This window comes from Delphinapterus leucas, chromosome X (assembly GCF_059928025.1).
Source record: "Delphinapterus leucas isolate spDelLeu-1000000601 "Yukka" chromosome X, BTC_Dleu_Yukka2, whole genome shotgun sequence".
Classification (NCBI taxonomy): Eukaryota; Metazoa; Chordata; class Mammalia; order Artiodactyla; family Monodontidae; genus Delphinapterus; species Delphinapterus leucas.
The window spans coordinates 80572084-80591364 of record NC_143150.1 but is presented as its reverse complement, the minus strand read 5'-3'; the positions used below and the strand labels follow the sequence as shown (position 1 = coordinate 80591364).

General features: G+C 44.0%; 4 pseudogenes; 2 read left to right on the top strand and 2 right to left on the bottom strand.

Annotated features, from left to right (window-relative positions):
* Positions 1-2148: 2148 nt before the first annotated feature.
* On the bottom strand, positions 2149-3299 carry LOC149744308 (germ cell-less protein-like 1; annotated as a pseudogene).
* Positions 3300-4629: 1330 nt separating this feature from the next.
* LOC149744307 (germ cell-less protein-like 1) lies at positions 4630-6183 on the top strand (annotated as a pseudogene).
* Positions 6184-14129: 7946 nt separating this feature from the next.
* On the bottom strand, positions 14130-15439 carry LOC149744306 (germ cell-less protein-like 1; annotated as a pseudogene).
* Positions 15440-16760: 1321 nt separating this feature from the next.
* LOC149744305 (germ cell-less protein-like 1) lies at positions 16761-18258 on the top strand (annotated as a pseudogene).
* The last annotated feature ends 1023 nt before the right edge of the window (positions 18259-19281 follow it).

Below are 19281 nucleotides of genomic sequence, written 5' to 3'. Positions count from 1 at the left end.
CTAACTGTTACGTAAGTATTACCCTAATACTAGTATGTGGTTTTGGGAAAATGAAGCCTTTAAATCCTCCTTAAAGGGTAAAAATGAATAAATGAATGAATGAATGAATGTAGAAAGAAAAAAAGAAATTTAAAAGTAATTTGTTCACTGGATGACAAAGGATAAAATCTCATTGGGAAGAGAAATATCAGCAAACAGCAAGGAATATTCTGGTTTCAACTAAGTAAAACTTTAAATCTGGTGATTATACTATTTAATTTATTTGTTCATCTTCTAAGAACTTTCCACACTCGTTCCAAGCATGTATTTATTATTTGTATGGATTCTTAAACAGAGCTTTCCATTCTTTGACCTTCCTTAACCGCAAAAATCACTCAGTGAAATGCCAACAAATATGGCCTTTAAAAGGGAATGCGATGGGGCCAGTTTGCAAGTTAGCAGTAATCAGAAACCAACATATTCAAATTATGACTACTGTGTTTTCACCTTTTGTGACAAAAACACTTTCTACCTTATCCTTTTGATAACTGGCTTGGACTACTTGTATTTTGGTCCCATTTCCAGATGCCAAGTTAATTCCCACTATAATTCAAAGGCAATTCATTCCAGAGGTTACCAGTCCTGTTCTTAAGTGGGAAAGAGTCTTTCCAAATACAATTTGAACAACAAAGTTTGGTGAAGAGCAAAGACCATCAACTTGCTTAAAGAGTACTTTCTCTGGTGCATAAATAATTCATGACTGTATGCCAGAGAAAAACTATATTTAGTACAGGAATAATCTCACAGAATTAATCTGCTTATTTCCACTACACCCCCAATATAGGGTGTTATAAGATTTGAAATTTTTCAATGGGATTAAAATGCTAGGGAATTTTAAGTCTAACTAACATCAAGATATGCTTAGGTTTATAAAAAGAAATGAAATTGGGTTATTTCTACTGAGGTGGATGGACTTAGAGTATGTCATACAGAGTGAAGTAAGTCAGAAAGAGAAAATAAATGCCATATGCTAACACATATATATGGAATCTAAAAAAAAAAAAACGGTTCTGATGAACCTGGGGCAGCAGAAGAATAAAGACGCTGATGTTGAGAGTGGACTTGAGGACACGGGGAAGGGGAAGAGTAAGCTGGGAGGAAGTGAGAGAGTAACATTGACATATATACACTACCAAATATAAAACAGATAGCTAGAGGGAAGCAGCTGCATAGCACAGGGAGATCATCTTGGTGCTTTATGACCTCCTAGAGGAGTGGGATAAGGAGGGTTGGAGGGAGACACAAGAGGGAGGGTATATGGGAATATATGTATACATATAGCTGATTCACTTTGTTATACAGCACAATCCATCACAACACTGTAAAGAAATTATGCTCCGGTAAATATGTTAAAAAAAAAGATATGCTTATGTTGAAGAGCAACCAATAAAAAGAAGATTATCAGTGTGGTCTGCGGGATTATCAGTGTGGTCTGATTCACTTTGTTATACAGCACAATCCATCACAACACTGTAAAGAAATTATGCTCCGGTAAATATGTTAAAAAAAAAGATATGCTTATGTTGAAGAGCAACCAATAAAAAGAAGATTATCAGTGTGGTCTGCGGGATGTGCTCACATAGTGAGAGACTATGGAAACCAAGTAGCAGCTCTAAACACACCAACTGAAAGAGAAATGAAACAGTTACTTTAACATTCATTTAATCAAACTAAAGGAAACACATATTTTAAGAGAGTTTCACTAAGAGTAGTAGAGTACATAGGCTCACCTATAGGTAGGTCACATATGGCAGTCTAACATATGGTTATACTGAATTATTCAAGTCAATAGCTCTTTGTCTTCACAGAAATGATGGGCGGATCGGGGGGTGGTGGTGTCCATGGATCCTAAACCATGAGGACATATTGCCATATTAGCAGCCCAAATGTGTTCCAGATGGGCTTGAGGGGCTTCAAAATTTGTCCTCTTCATATGCTCAGGTAAACAATGTCAAGTATTATGAGCTACAGTTCAACAAAGCCTCTGACAGAGTTGGTTACCAGTGATGGGTAAGCCTGGTTGGTCCCACAGAAGGAGCTGGCATCTGGACCAAGCTGGTCGGCCCTGACCCCAGGAAAGAGCTGCTCTGAGCTTTTTTGCACAGGTCCTCACTCTGGGCAACGCCCCTCTCGGTGGAGGTACAAGAAGTTACAGGCCACATATACGGGGAAAACCACATCGTGGTTTTCCAGGTTCACTACCTGGAGCTCCTGAGCCTTTCTCAGGGAAAGCATCTCGTATTTTGTGTCCTTCCAGAAAATGGCTCTCGAAGCCTTGCCCAAGGAGGACAGGCTCAGGCGGAATGTGATATTTCCTTGCCAGAGTAAGCTTATTCCGAGACCGCAGGACTTGTTCGGTGCCCTGCACCAGAAAATGATGTGCTGGTTGATGTAACACACTACCAGGTCCCAGCTGAAGTTGAAGCCTTCCCACTGCCAGCTGCACTGCTTGTCACTGTGGAGCTGGCCCCCGCACCGCATGCTGTTCCCCTGGGGGTCGGACACGTAGATGTCCACGGGCCAGAGCTTTCTGGTCTGCTCAGCCGGAGGGGGCCAAGCCAATGCTCTTTGTACACTGGAGACAGCCAAGCAGCAGGGATCATCGCATCCTGGTGGATGACATGTGCTGACGTCAGGTACCAGATTATGAAGGCAAGCTGCAGCTGCTGGAACACTGGCACGAAGGCTCTGCCCTGCTCGGTCTTCAGGAAAGGGGTGCCCTCCGACTCCCTCCTGGACCTGGCAAACCATGAGTCAGTGTTAGTAAATAGGGCTCTGCCCGGGCCCCTCCATGTCGGCTGCGGCTGCAAGAACATCCAATTTTTCAACATGGTGTACACGTCCATCTCCACCTCCATCACCAAGAGCACTGAAGAGGCAATGACCTCTTTCATGAGATCCAGGCTGACTTCTCACAATAGCTCCTCACTACACTGGGTCATCATGTTGTCCAGCAGCCACTGAAGACACATGGTCCTGATGTTCTGGAGTCCGTAGCTTTCAGCAGAGTAGTAGTAGCTGCACATGGTCTGGGCACTGACAGTCTCCTTCATGACCTCCCCGTATTGCTGAATCAGCTCGACCAGCTGCAGCATGCTGACTATGGCCAGGATGGCGAAGACTCGTCCGGGTGAGATGAGCATGGAGTCTCGGTACAGGGAACCTAAAGCCTCGTGCAGTGCCTCACGATCAATGTTCTCGTCAGGCATCTGCCACTCTATAGTATCCATGGTTGTCTCCTGCCAAGCACCACTGAACATACAGCCTTTATGTAGACCCTCTTATCAGCCTCTCTGTAAACCTATATAACAGAGAATATTTAAAATGTAACATATGGTTATACTGCACTATTCAAATTATGTAAATATTCTCCTTAGGCAGGGTCAAATGATCTTAGAGGCTTGCCATTTTCAAGAGGTTTTTGTTTGTTTGTAGTTTCCCTTAAATTTCACTTTCCTTGTCATTGAAAGATCCAGATTCTCTCTGCAACACATCATTTGTTTAGCATATTACACTTGTCAGTGCAGTGTTTAATGTTATTCATTTCCTCAAAAATGGAAAACCATCCCATTCATTCCTCATTTTCTTTCACTGTAAGTTTGTTACTTGCTAAGCCTTGTGTGTGGTGCTGGTAATCCAAAGCCCTTGCCTCAAACATTCAAAAATCCAGTAGAGAAAAATAATACAATGTAATAACTGCAGCCATATGGGGAGAAATGTTTGATCAAGGCCTGATGGGAGTACAGTTGAAGAAAGATATATATCTGCCTTGGAGGTGAGAAAAACGGTGGTCTTTGATCCAGATCTCAGACCACGAGGAATCAGTAGTTATCTGCAAGAAACAAGGAAAGTGCCAACAGAGAGCTCAAGATGTTCAAACAGGTGGAGTGGGAACAAAAATAAAAACATTAAAAAATGCTAAAAGTATCTTGGGAACTTAAGATCTTCCCCCAAATTAAAGGTATGTGTGCCTATGGAAAATGGAGGCATGAGCTCTGAGAAGCTGATTTGGACGCACATGTGCAAGCACGTGCACACGGGCATGCACACACACAGAGTTCTAAATGATTCTATAACTGGCAATGCTATTTTAAAACAAAAGTTAAAGACCAAAGCAAAGACTGGGGCAAAATTGCCACTTTTATCACAAAACAATGGTTTCACAGCTCAAGTGATGAGATAGCCTAAGAAGTTAATTATGGAAATTAAGGTGCCTAGAGGACAGAGCTGGGACCAAGATGTAATTCTCCATAAAGGAATGATCACTAACTCTTTTAGATGAGGAAGAGCGAATTGTGTTCTTGAAATTAATGGGGAAAATTCACACACAAAGGCCTCTGTTCCACCATCATCCTATGAAGGGAGCCTGAGAGCAATCATCCCAGGAGGGAAAGATAAACAGAGTGGAATCCCTGGTACAGAGTGCCCTTATCCGGCGGGGTGGGGCCTAGTGGGTGTGGCTTAGCGTGCGTCCGAGAGGACCTTAGAGCAAACGTCATCTGTACCCAGCAGCACTCTGTGCTGAGCTAGTGCCTGTGGCAACGGTGCCTGGAGAGGAAGCTTGTCCACTGCACCGCTGAGGTATAGGCCATGGGAGCATGAAGCAGTCAGATGCAATGGCACTAGGGGTGGCGTGCCCCAGAGGAGCCAGGTGCCACTGGGGAGGAGGAGTAGGCTGAGGAGGCAGTAGTGGCAGAGAGAGAGGAAGGGAAGGAGAGCGGAGAGGCCAGACCCGCCACCAGTCAGGTGAGCCACAAGCGGAAGACAGGCCCATGGGGGCTGCTCACAAAAGCGCCCCACCGGAAACATGCTAAAGATTGTTCAGGGTCCGTTTATGAGGCACTCTTCCTGAGAGGAGAAGAGAGTGACGTGCGGATCCGCGCACTGGGGGAGGAGTGGAACTTGAATAGGGTCTACTTGAGCCAGTCAGGGTACTTTGTTAGCAGTTCAGTGGTGCTTGGCAGGAGACAACCATGGATACTATAGAGTTGCAGATGCCTGACGAGAATATTGATCGCGAGGCACTGCACGAGGCTTTAGGTTCCCTGTACCGAGACTCCATGCTCATCCAACCCGATCGAGTCACTGCCATCCTGGCCACAGCCAGCATGCTGCAACTGGACGAGCTGATTCAGCAGTGCGGGGAGGTCATGAAGGAGACTGTTAGTGCCCAGACCGTGTGCAGCTACTACTACTCTGCTGAAAGCTACGGACTCCAGAACATCAGGACCATGTGTCTTCAGTGGCTGCTGGACATCATGACGACCCAGTGTAGTGAGGAGCTATTGCGAGAAGCCACCCTGGATCTCATGAAAGAGGTCATTGCCTCTTCAGAGCTCTTGATGATGGAGGTGGAGATGGACGTGTACACCATGCTGAAAAAGTGGATGTTCTTGTAGCTGCAGCCGACATGGAGGGGCCCACGCAGGGCCCTATTGCCTGACAAGGACTCGTGGATTGCCAGGTCCAGGAGGGAGTCGGAGGGCACCACTTTCCTGGGGACCGAGCAGGGCAGGGCCTTCGTGCTAGTGTTCCAGCAGCTGCGGCTTGCCTACATAATCTGGGACCTGAAGTCAGCACATGTCATCCACCAGGATGCGATGATCCCTGCCGCTTGGCGGTCTCCAGTGTACAAAGAGCATTGGCTTGTCCCCCTCCGGGCTGAGCAGAACAGAAAGCTCTGGCCCGTGGACATCTACGTGTCTGACCCCCAGGGGAACAGCCTGTGGTGCAGGGGCCAGATCCACAGGGACAAGCAGTGCAGCTGGCGGTGGGAAGGCTTCAACTTCAGCTGGGACCTGGTAGTGTGCTACGTCAACCAGCACATCATTTTCTGATGCAGTGCAGTGAACAAATCCTGCAGCCTCGGGATCAGCTTACTCTGGCAGAGAAAGATCACCTTCCACCTGTGCCTGTTCTCCTTGGACAAGGCTGGGACAGCCGTTTTCAGGAAGGACACAAAATACCTGATGCTTTCCCTGAGAAAGGGTCAAGTGCTAGACATACTGAACCTAGAAAACCAAGACGTGGTTTTCCCCATATATGTGGCCTGTAACTTCTTGTACCTCCACCGACAGAGGTGTTATCCAGAGAGAGGAACCCTGCGAAAAGGCTCAAAGAACTGAGCAGCTCTTTCCTGGGGTCACGGATGACCAGCTTGGTCCAGATACCAGCTCCTTCTGTGGGACCAACCAGGCTTGCCCATCTCTGGTAACCAACTCTGTCAGAGGCTTTGTTGAACTGTAGCTCATAATACTTGACATTGTCTACCTGAGCATATGACGAGGATAAAATTTGAAGCCCCCCAAGCGCCTCTAGAATGCATTTGGGCTGCTAATATGGCAACCTGTCCTCCTGGCTTAGGATCCATCGACACCCCCCCCCTCGCCCATCATTTCTGTGAAGACAAAGAGCTATTGACTTTAGATAGAAACTGTGAGCCTACCTACTCTACTACTCTTAGTGAAACTCTCTTCAAATATGTGTTTCCTTTAGTTTGATTAAATGAATGTTAAAATAACAGTTTCATTTCTCTTTCAGTTGGTGTGTTTAGAGCTGCTACTTGGTTTCCATGGTCTCTCACTATGTGAGCACACCCCCCAGACCACACTGATGATCTTCTTTTTATTGGTTGCTCCTCAACATAAGCATATCTATTTTTTAACATATTTATCGGAGTATAATTTTTTTACAATGCTGTGTTGGTTTCTGCTGTATAACAAAGTAAATCAGCTGTATGTACACAGACGTGCCCATACACCCTCCCTCTTGTGTCTCACTCCCAACCATTCTATCCCACCCTTCTAGGTGGTCATAAATCACCAAACTGATCTCCCTGTGCTATGCAGCTGCTTCCCACTAGCTATCTGTTTTATACTTGGTAGTGTATATATGTCAATATTACTCTCTCACTTCGTCCCAGCTTACTCTTCCCCTTCCCCGTGTCCTCAAGTCCATTCTCTACAACAGCTTCTTTATTCCTGTGCTGTCCCTAGTTTCATCAGAACCTTTTTTTTTTCTTAAATTCCATATATATGTGTTAGCATATGGCTTTTTTTTCCGCTTTCTGACTTACTTCACTCTGTATGACACACTCTAGGTCCATGCACCTCACTACAAATAACCCAATTTCATTTTTTTTATGAACCTAATCATATCTTGATGTTAGTTAGACTTAAACTTCCCTAGCATTTTAACCCCAGAGACACATTTCAAATCTTATAACACCCTATATTGGGGGTGGAGTGGAAGGAAGCAGATTAATTCTGTGAGATTATTCCTGTACTAAATATAGTTTTTCTGTGGCATACAGGCATGAATTATTTATGCACCAGGAAAGTACTCTTTAAGCAAGTTGATGGCCTTTGCTCTTCAGAAACCTTTGATGTTCAAATTGTATTAGGAAAGACTCTTTCCCACTTAAAAACAGGACTGGAAACCTCTGGATCGGAATGCCTTTAAATTATAGTGGGAATTACTTGGCATCTGGAAATAGGATCAAAAGAGAAGCAGTCTAAACCAGTAATCAAAAGGATAAGGTAAAAAGTGATTTTTGTCACAAAAGGTGAAAACACAGTAGTCATAATTTGAATATGTTGGTTTCTGATACTGCTAACTTGCAAACTGGCCCCATCCCATTGTCTTTTAAATGCCCTACTTGTTTGCATTTCACTGAGTGATTTTTGTGGTTAAAGAAGGTCAAAGAATGGAAAGCTCTGTTTAAGAATCCATACAAATAATAAATACGTGCTTGGAAAGAATGTGAAATGTTCATATACGATGCACAAATACATTAAAAAGAAGAATCACAAGATTTATTGTTTTACTTAGTTGCAACCAAAATTTTCCTTACTGTTTGCTTATATTTCTCTCCCCAATGAGATTTTATCCTTTGTCATCCAGTGAACAAATTACTTTTGACTTTCCTTTTTTTCTTTCTTCATTCATTCATTAATTTATTCATTTTTACCCTTTAAGGAAGTTTTAAAGGCTTCATTATCCCAAACGCACATCCTAGTATTAGAGTAATGCTTACATAACATTTAGTTATATGAAATAGTTCAATCAGGAAGCTGCTGTTGCATCCTTTGATGTTTGTGCTTAATTTCTCATTCCGCCCCCCTTCCCAGTGCTCCCTTATACTCTGTATATCTAACCAATTACAAACAATAAACTTCATTACATTTTTTTAATAAGTAAACTGGGGGAAAGAGTAAGTCATTGATTCAGTAGAAAGGCAAAAATTAGTATTTATTTTTTATGTAACAATTTCACTTCCTTTATATAAAATCTCTAAGCAATTTCCAATTTTCACTTCAAGGTTATCCAGGCAACTTATGTATTCAGAAGTAGAAAGAAATGTAAAATTTACTTGGGGCAACTGATTATAGAACAACACTATCTAACAGAACCCTCTACACTGATAGAAATGTTCCATATCTGTGCTGCACACAGTGCCAAAGCCACTGTTTACACGTAGCCATTGAGCACTTCAAATATCGCTAGTGAGACTGAGAGACTGAATTTTCAATTTTACTTAATTTTAATCAAATTAAATAGTCACATATGACTAAGGGCTACCGTTTTGCACAATGTACCTCTTACAGAAAGTCCCTTCACCTGGTGGTGGACCATACTCAGCTACTTGCCTTCATTCAAAACATGGTCTTCGTGACTGCTTGGAAAATTTTAATTCACTTAGAGTCACTGTTCCTCATAAAATTCCATGTGATTCAAGCATGCTCATCAAAACATGCTCATCAAAATCAGTTGCTTGTAGATTCATATTTTTACCATCACCTTGTTTTCTTTTTATTGTTTTAAAAAAATACTTGACAGGTATCAGCAATGCAATGCATTGTGTTTATGTGATGAATACTTTTCAGAGACTTAAGGATCTTTTGGTTATTCAAATCTTAGCATGAATTTGCACAGGTTGTATTTATCCCTTCCAGTGCATCATGTTACCCTGCTAGTCTTTTTTTTTTTTTTTTTTTGCACTATACGGGCCTCTCACTGTTGTGGCCTCTCCTGTTGCGGAGCACAGGCTCCAGACGCACAGGCCCAGCCCCCATGGCTCACGGGCCCAGCTGCTCCGCGGCATGCGGGATCCTCCCGGACCGGGGCACGAACCAGCGTTCCCTGCATCGGCAGGCGGTCTCCCAACCACTGAGCCACCATGGAAGCCATACCGTCCTAGTCTTTGAACCAAGTTTGATAGTTGAATTTTGCTACAATATGGAGTGAAATTATTTTGTGTTGTCTAATCTCAGAATCTAATCATAACAATCGATGTGGAAAGTATGTTCACAGACTAAACCAATCTTTCCCCTGCACCGTTAGAACAAATCTTTCCCAAAGACTGTTCATATATCAATTGGCTATTTGTTGTCTAAATAAATGAGGTAAATTTCAGTTGTCTGGCCTACTAGAGAAAACACCGCCTATCATTAGAACATCATGAATAGACAAATTTGATTCCTGAAACTCAAACACTTGAGGGAGGATAACTTTCAGCCAACCTCTTGGTTATTATCTCCTTACCACCATCAATGTCTTTCTATTTACTTATTCAAATGAGGAAGGAAGCTACAGTTAGATTAAAATTGGTTGCCTGGACAATAATTTAGATTTTGTTCCTTTGAAGATTGCAGCACCTTTGAGATTTCCACCTTGTGGGGCAAACCGTTGCCTATAGGTCTGGATTCAAAGAAGAGGTCTGTACATGGGCTATGAATTTGAGAGTTTATGACATTTAGATGGTAACGGGAGTCAAGCAAGTAAACCTTGGAACATGAGGCAGGTGATATACCCCTTTCAAGTGATTTATCCTGAGTAAAGGGAAGGGAATCAAGGCCCAGGTAGTTGAGTGGACAAGGAAAAGGTGGAACCTTATGTGGGCTCATAAAATATGAATGTCTTAGGAGTCATGTTGCTAGCTAAACAGGTGATGACATTGGAACCTTGGATCTTGTTTCAATGCACTTATTTCAATGTGTTTTTTACTGACACCAATTCAAAATTTTATGTTTAATACCAAGGTTTGTGTTGTGTACTTATGTAAACCAGGTGCATTTTGCTATTTTTAACTCTCATCAGGCAGCTTCATGTCCAAATTCTGTGGTTGAGACTTGGCAAGCACCTTCCTGTAGACCCTGTAGCTAGACATTCCCTCTTGTTTTCCTTTTCCTCTTATAAAAGGTGGTTTTCTTTTTATAGCACATGATGGATCTTTCATTAAAATTCCAATGTCATCTTTGTGCTGTTTATATATAGACCCTTTCCACAGTAGCATACTTCACACTTGTCTGCTGTCTGTGTCCATCCCACCTACATACCTGGGACACTGCTCTCTCCTTCATAGGATATTGTTTATTTAAGTTTCTTATGTCTTTGAACATGAATCCAAACTTTATCTTCTTACAGCATCTGTCTCTGGGACGCCACTGGAAGGGAATATAAGAGAAGAGGGTTTGTGTACTGAATTGTAATAACCTTTCATCCCTGTCTCCTTAAGACAGGCAGAGACAGAGACAGACTATCAAAAGATGTAACAGGGCCAGAGGAAGAAACAGCCAGAGACTGGACAGCCTGACAGAAAAACAGAGAAAGCTGGTTGGGCAGGCTGAGAAAATCCAACAGATGGACAGAGCCAGATATTACACCTCCTCCCCAAAAAGAGACAGGTAGAAAGGGATACACAGAAAGGGGCAGAAACAGACTGATAGAAATAGATAGAGAGAGAGACAAAGTGGCAGAGAAAGGCAAAACCAGACAGGGACAGACAGACACATGTACAAACTAAGACAGAGAGCGACGGTTACAGACAGAGACAGGGAGACAGGCAGAGGCTGATAGGCACAGATGGAAAGACAGAGACAAACAGACTGAGAGACAGATGCAGAGACAGAGAAAGACAAACAGAGAAAGAGAGAGGCACATTGAAATGGAGATGTAGAGATAGTGATGGAGTGAGACAAAGACAGAGACAGAGAGAGAGGGAGGAAGGGAGAGAGAGAGGAGAGGGACAGAGAGAGAGCGACAGAGACAGAGGCAGAGACAGATTGAGACAGAGACAGACCGAGACAGAAAGGGAAAGACAGAGACAGACAGATGGAGAAAGAGACACATGGACACACAGAGAAAGAGAAACAGACAGATATAGAAACAACAGAGAGATACAGAGACAGAGACAGAAAGACAGAAACCCAGACAGACACAGTCAGACAGGCACAGGTTTTCAGAGACAGACGGAAAGAGATAGGGACGGTAAGACAGAGACAGAGAGTGACAAATGTAGACAGACTGAGACAGAGACAGAGGTAGACAAACACCGACGTAGATAGAGATAGAGAGGGATGCAGACAGAGACAATAGAGACGGAGATAGGGAATGACAGGGAGACAGAGACATACATACAGGGAAAGACAGAGACAGGGATAAATCCTCATCATTGTCAAGGACTGCACTGTATCCCATAGGGGTACACCTCCCTTGGTGTGGTGTTTAGTTTGCTGTTATTTAGTGTGATTGTTTCCTGTAGCATTACCATGATTATACCTCTGGTTCTGCCTCCCCATCTCCCCATGCTTTGACCAGGAGGCTACAAAACGAAGTGAGTGTCAAGGTGGGAGAAGCTCTCCTTCTCATCCTTAACGGTCAAAAAGAAAAGAAAAATAAAATGAAGTCAAAAAATAGGGACTGATATTGGATAAATTGCCCAAACTGGCAAATGGCAACACTCACGGATTGTGAAAGTTTAAATGTTTATTAAATGGGTTTATTTCAGCTGTCACTGTGTGTTCATTATTGATCATCTTTATATTGTAAACAGCAAAAAGAAATTTAAGAATTTAAATTTAGTTGGGGAGGAAAACAAAAGCAGATCTCTTAGTCAAGGTGCATTTCCAGGTAAGCAGTCTATGAATTTCCCAAATGAGGATGGCTCTCTTTAGATGACATGGCATCCTGGCATTCAGCTCAAGAGAAAGCAATTGGAAATTGCTTAGAGATTTTTATATAAAGGAAGTGAAATTGTTACATAAAAATAATCATTTTTACCTTTCTATTGAATCAATGACTTATTCTTTCCCCCAGTTTACTTATTAAAAAAATGTAATGAAGTTTATTGTTTGTAATTGGTTAGATATACAGATTATAAGGGAGCACTGGGAAGGGGGGCGGAATGAGAAATTAAGCACGAACATAAAAGGATGCAACAGCAGCTTCCTGATTGAACTATTTCTTATAACTAACTGTTACGTAAGTATTACCCTAATACTAGTATGTGGTTTTGGGAAAATGAAGCCTTTAAATCCTCCTTAAAGGGTAAAAATGAATAAATGAATGAATGAATGAATGTAGAAAGAAAAAAAGAAATTTAAAAGTAATTTGTTCACTGGATGACAAAGGATAAAATCTCATTGGGAAGAGAAATATAAGCAAACGGTAAGGAAAATTCTGGTTCCAACTAAGTAAATCATTAAATCTGGTGATTATTCTTTTTAATTTATTTGTTCATCTTGTATGAACTTTTCACATTCTTTCCAAGCATGTATTTATTATTTGTATGGATTCTTAAACAGAGCTTTCCATTCTTGACCTTCTTTAACCACAAAAATCCCTCAGTGAAATGCAGACAAGTAGGGCATTTAAAAGAGAATGGGATGGGGACAGTTTGCAAGTTAGCCATAATCAGAAACCAACATATTCAAATCATGATTAGTGTGTTTCTCCTTTTGTGGCAAAAAACATTTTCTACCTTACCCTTTTGATTACTGGCTTGGACTGCTTGTCTTTTGATCCGATTTCCAGATGCCAAGTAATTCCCACTGTAATTCAAAGGCATTCCGATCCAGAGGTTACCAGTACTGTTCTTAAGTGGGAAAGAGTCTTTCCTAATACAATTTGAGCATCAAAGGTTTCTGAAGAGCAAAGGCCATCAACTTGCTTAAAGAGTACTTTCTCTGGTGCATAAAAAATTCATGACTCCATGCCACAGAAAAATTATATTTAGTACAGGAATAATCTCACAGAATTAATATGCTTCCTTCCACTGCACCCCCATTATAGAGTGTTATAAGATTTGAAAAGTTTCTCTGGGGTTAAAATGCTAGGGAAGTTTAAGTCTAACTAACATCAAGGTATGCTTAGGTTCATAAAAGGAAATGAAATTGGTTTATTTGTAGTGAGGTGGATGGACCTAGAGTCTATAAAACAGAGTGAAGTAAGTCAAAAAGAAAAAAAATGCCATATGTTAACACATATATATGGAATCTAAAAAAAAAATTGTTCTGATGAACCTAGGGGCAGCACAGGAATAAAGACGATGATGTAGAGAATGGACTTGAGGACACAGGGAAGGGGAAGGGTAAGCGGGGATGAAGTGCAAGAGTACCATTCACATATATACACTACCAAATGTAAAACAGATAGCTAGTGGGAAGCAGCTGCATAGCACAGGCAGATCAGGTTGGTGCTTTATGACCACCTAGAAGGGTGGGATAGGGAGGGTGGGAGGGAGACACAAGAGGGAGGGTATATGGGGATATATGTATAGATATAGCTGATTCACATTGCTATACAGCAGAAACCAACACAACATTGTAAAGAAATTATGCTGCAATAAATATGTTAAAAAAAAAAGGCATGCTTAGTTTGAAGAGCAACGGATAAAAAGAAGATCATCAGTGTGTTCTGGGGGATGTGCTCACACAGGGAGAGACCATGGAAACCAAGTAGCAGCTCTAAACACACCAACTGAAACAGAAATGAAACAGTTATTTTAACATTCATTTAATCAAACTAAAGGCAACACATATTTGAAGAGAGTTTCACTAAGAGTAGTAGAGTACATAGGCTCACATATAGATAGGTCACATATGGCTGTATAACATATGGTTATACTGCACTATTCAAATCAATAGCTCTTTGTCTTCACAGAAATGATGGGCGGATTCGGCGGTGGTGGTGTCGATAGATCCTAAACCAGGAGGACAGGTTGCCACATTAACAGCCCAAATGAGTTCTAGAGGTGTTTGGGGGCTTCAAAATTTGTCCTATTCATATGCTCAGGTAAACAATGTCAAGTATTATGAGCTACAGTTCAACAAAGCCTCTGACAGAGTTGGTTACCAGAGATGGGCAAGCCTGGTTGGTTCCATAGAAGGAGCTGGCATCTGGACCAAGCTGGTTGTCTCTGACACAAGGGAAAGAGCTGCTCAGTCCTCTGAGCTTTTTTGCAGGCATCCTCACTCTAGGCAACGCCCCTCTTCGTGGAGGTACAAGAAGTTACAGGCCACATATATGGGGAAAACCAAGTCTTGGTTTTCCAGGTTCACTACCTCGAGCTCTTGAGCCTTTCTCAGGAAAAGCATCTCGTATTTTGTGTCCTTACTGAAAACGGCTCTCGAAGCCTTGCCCAAGGAGGACAGGCTCAGGTGGAATGCGATATTTCCTTGCCAGAGTAAGCTTATTCCGAGACTGCAGGACTTGTTCGCTGCGCTGCACCTGAAAATGATGTGCTGGTTTGCATAGCACACCACCAGGTTCCAGCTGAAGTTGAAGCCTTCCGACTGCCAGCTGCACTGCATATCCCTGTGGAACTGGCCCCCACACCGCATGCTGTTCCCCTGGGGGTCAGACACATAGACGTCCATGGGCCAGAGCTTTCTGGTCTGCTCAGCCGGGAGAGGGCTAAGCCATTTTTCTTTGTACAACTGAGACACCCAAGCGGCAGTAATCATCGCATCCTTTGGATGACGTGTGCTGACGTCAGGTCCAAGATTACGTAGGCAAGGCGCAGCTGCTGGAACACTGGGCCGAAGACTCTGCCCTGTTCCGTCTCCAGGAAAGGGGTGCCCTCTGACTACCTCCTGGACCTGGCAAACCACGAGTCGGTGTCAGGAAATAGGGCTCTGCGCGGGCCCCATCATGTCGGCTGTGGCTGCAAGAACATCCACTTTTTCAACGTGGTGTACATGTCCATCTCCACCTCCATCACCAATAGCACTGAAGAGGCAATGACCTCTTTCATGAGATCCAGGCTGACTTCTCACAATAGCTCCTCACTACACTGGGTCATCATGTTGTCCAGCAGCCACTGAAGACACATGGTCCTGATGTTCTGGAATCCGTACCTTTCAGCAGAGTAGTAGTAGCTGCACATGGTCTGGGCACTGACAGTCTCCTTCATGACCTCCCCGCACTGCTGAATCAGCTCGTCCAGCTGCAGCATGCTTGTTGTGGCCAGGATGGCGGTGACTCGACCGGGTGAGATGAGCATGGAGTCTCGGTACAGGGAACCTAAAGCCTTGTGCAGTGCCTCACGATCAATGTTCTCGTCAGGCATCTGCCACTCTATAGTATCCATGGTTGTCTCCTGCCAAGCACCACTGAACATGCAGCCTTTATGTAGACCCTCTTATCAGCTCCTCTGTAAAGCTATATAACAGAGAATATTTAAAATGTACCATGTTTATACTGCACTATTCAAATTATGCAAATATTTTCCTTAGGCAGGGTCAAATGACCTTAGAGGTTTGCCATTTTCAAGAGGTTTTTGTTTGTTTGTAGTTTCCCTTAAATTGTACTTGTCATTGAAAGATCCAGACTTTCTGCAACACATCATTTGTTTAGCATATTACACTTGTCAGTGCAGTATTTAATGTTATTCATTTCCTCAAAAATGGAAAACCATCCCATTCATTCCTCATTTTCTTTCACTGTAAGTTTGTTACTTGCTAAGCCTTGTGTGTGGTGCTGGTAATTCAAAGTCCTTGCCTCAAACATTCAAAAATCCAGTAGAGAAAAATAATACAATGTAATAACTGCAGCCATATGGGGAGAAATGTTTGATCAAGGCCTGATGGGAGTACAGTTGAAGAAAGATATATATCTGCCTTGGAGGTGTGAAAAACAGTGGTCTTTCATCCAGATCTCAGACCTCGAGGAATGAGTAGTTATTTGCAAGAAACAAGGAAAGTGCCAACAGAGAACTCAAGATGTTCAAACAGGTGGAGTGGGAACAAAAATAAAAACATTAAAAAATGCTAAAAGTATCTTGGGAACTTAAGATCTTCCCCCAAATTAAAGGTATGTGTGCCTATGGAAAATGGAGGCATGAGCTCTGAGAAGCTGATTTGGACGCACATGTGCAAGCACATGAACATGGGCATGCACACACACAGAGTTCTAAATGATTCTATAACTGGCAATGCTATTTTAAAACAAAAGTTAAAGACCAAAGCAAAGACTGGGGCAAAATTGCCACTTTTATCACAAAACAATGGTTTCACAGCTCAAGTGATGAGATAGCCTAAGAAGTTAATTATGGAAATTAAGGTGCCTAGAGGACAGAGCTGGGACCAAGATGTAATTCTCCATAAAGGAATGATCACTAACTCTTTTAGATGAGGAAGAGCGAATTGTGTTCTTGAAATTAATGGGGAAAATTCACACACAAAGGCCTCTGTTCCACCATCATCCTATGAAGGGAGCCTGAGAGCAATCATCCCAGGAGGGAAAGATAAACAGAGTGGAATCCCTGGTACAGAGTGCCCTTATCTGGCGGGGTGGGGCCTAGTGGGTGTGGCTTAGCGTGCGTCCGAGAGGACCTTAGAGCAAACGTCATCTGTACCCAGCAGCACTCTGTGCTGAGCTAGTGCCTGTGGCAACGGTGCCTGGAGAGGAAGCTTGTCCACTGCACCGCTGAGGTATAGGCCATGGGAGCATGAAGCAGTCAGATGCAATGGCACTAGGGGTGGCGTGCCCCAGAGGAGCCAGGTGCCACTGGGGAGGAGGAGTAGGCTGAGGAGGCAGTAGTGGCAGAGAGAGAGGAAGGGAAGGAGAGCGGAGAGGCCAGACCCGCCACCAGTCAGGTGAGCCACAAGCGGAAGACAGGCCCATGGGGGCTGCTCACAAAAGCGCCCCACCGGAAACATGCTAAAGATTGTTCAGGGTCCGTTTATGAGGCACTCTTCCTGAGAGGAGAAGAGAGTGACGTGCGGATCCGCGCACTGGGGGAGGAGTGGAACTTGAATAGGGTCTACTTGAGCCAGTCAGGGTACTTTGTTAGCAGTTCAGTGGTGCTTGGCAGGAGACAACCATGGATACTATAGAGTGGCAGATGCCTGACGAGAATATTGATCGCGAGGCACTGCACGAGGCTTTAGGTTCCCTGTACCGAGACTCCATGCTTATCCAACCCGATCGAGTCACTGCCATCCTGGCCACAGCCAGCATGCTGCAACTGGACGAGCTGATTCAGCAGTGCGGGGAGGTCATGAAGGAGACTGTTAGTGCCCAGACCGTGTGCAGCTACTACTACTCTGCTGAAAGCTATGGACTCCAGAACATCAGGACCATGTGTCTTCAGTGGCTGCTGGACATCATGACGACCCAGTGTAGTGAGGAGCTATTGCGAGAAGCCACCCTGGATCTCATGAAAGAGGTCATTGCCTCTTCAGAGCTCTTGATGATGGAGGTGGAGATGGACATGTACACCATGCTGAAAAAGTGGATGTTCTTGCAGCTGCCGCCGACGTGGTGGGGCCCGCGCAGGGCGCTATTGCCTGACACTGACTCGTGGTTTGCCAGGTCCAGGAGGGAGTCGGAGGGCACCCCTTTCCTGGAGACCGAAAAGGGCAGAGCCTTCGTGCCAGTGTTCTAGCAGCTGCAGCTTGCCTACATAATCTGGGACCTGACGTCAGCACGCGTCATTCACCAGGATGCACTGATCCCTGCCGCTTGGCTGTCTCAGGTGTACAAAGAGCATTGGCTTGTCCCTCTCCGGGCTGAGCAGACTAGAAAGCTCTGGCCTATGGGCTTCTACGTGTCCGAGCTCCACGGGAACAGCATGCCGTGTGGGGGCCAGCTCCACAGGGACAAGCAGTACCCCTCGCGGTGGGAAGGCTTCAACTTCAGCTGGGACCTGGTGGTGTGCTACGTCAACCAGCACATCATTTTCTGATGCAGCGCAGTGAACAAGTCTTGCAGCCTCGGGGTCAGCTTACTCTGGCAGAGAATGGTTGCGTTCCACCTGCGCCTGTTCTCCTTGGACAGGGTTGGGAGAGTTGTTTTCAGGAAGGACACAAAATACCAGGTGCTTTCCCTGAGAAAGGGTCAAGTGCTAGACGTAGTGAACTTGGAAACCCAAGACGTGGTTTTCCCATATATGTGGCCTGTAACTTCCTGTACCTCCACCAACACAGGCGTTGCTGAGAGAGAGTAACCCTGCAAAAATGCTCAGAGAACTGAGCAGCTCTTTCCTGGGGTCACGGATGACCAGCTTTGTCCAGATACCAGCTCCTTCTGTGGGCCAACCAGGCTTGCCCATCTCTGGTAACCAACTCTGTCAGAGGCTTTGTTGAACTGTAGCTCATAATACTTGACATTGCCTACCTGAGCATATGAAGAGGCGAAATTTTGAAGCCCCCCAAGCACCTCTAGAACGCATTTGGGTTGCTAATATGGCAACCTGTCCTCCTGGTTTAGGATCCATCGACACCCCCCCTCTCCGCCTCGCCCATCATTTCTGTGAAGACAAAGAGCTATTGACTTTAGATAGAAACTGTGAGCCTACCTACTCTACTACTCTTAGTGAAACTCTCTTCAAATATGTGTTTCCTTTAGTTTGATTAAATGAATGTTAAAGTAACAGTTTCATTTCTCTTTCAGTTGGTGTGTTTAGAGCTGCTACTTGGTTTCCATGGTCTCTCACGATGTGAGCACACTCCCCAGAGCACACTGATCATCTTTTTTTTTTTTTTTTTTTTTTTTTTTTGCGGTACACAGGTCTCTCACTGTTGTGGCCTCTCCCATTGTGGAGCAGAGGCTCTGGACGCACAGGCTCAGTGCCCATGGCTCACGGGCCCAGACCCTCCGCGGCATGTGAGATCTTCCCGCACCGGGGCACGAACCCGTGTCCCATGCATCAGCATGCGGACTCTCAACAACTGCGCCACCAGGGAAGCCCATGATCTTCTTTTTATTGGTTGCTCTTCAACCTAAGCCTATCTATTTTTTTTTACATATTTATTGGAGTATAATTTTTTTTACTATGTTGTGTTGGTTTCTGCTGTATAACAAAGTGAATCAGCTGTATGTATACATATATGACCATACCCACTACCTCTAGTGTGTCCCTCCGAACCACCCTATCCCACCCCTGTAGGTGGTCATAAAGCACCAAGCTGATCTCCCTGTGCTATGCAGCTGTTTCCCACTAGCTATCTGTTTTATATT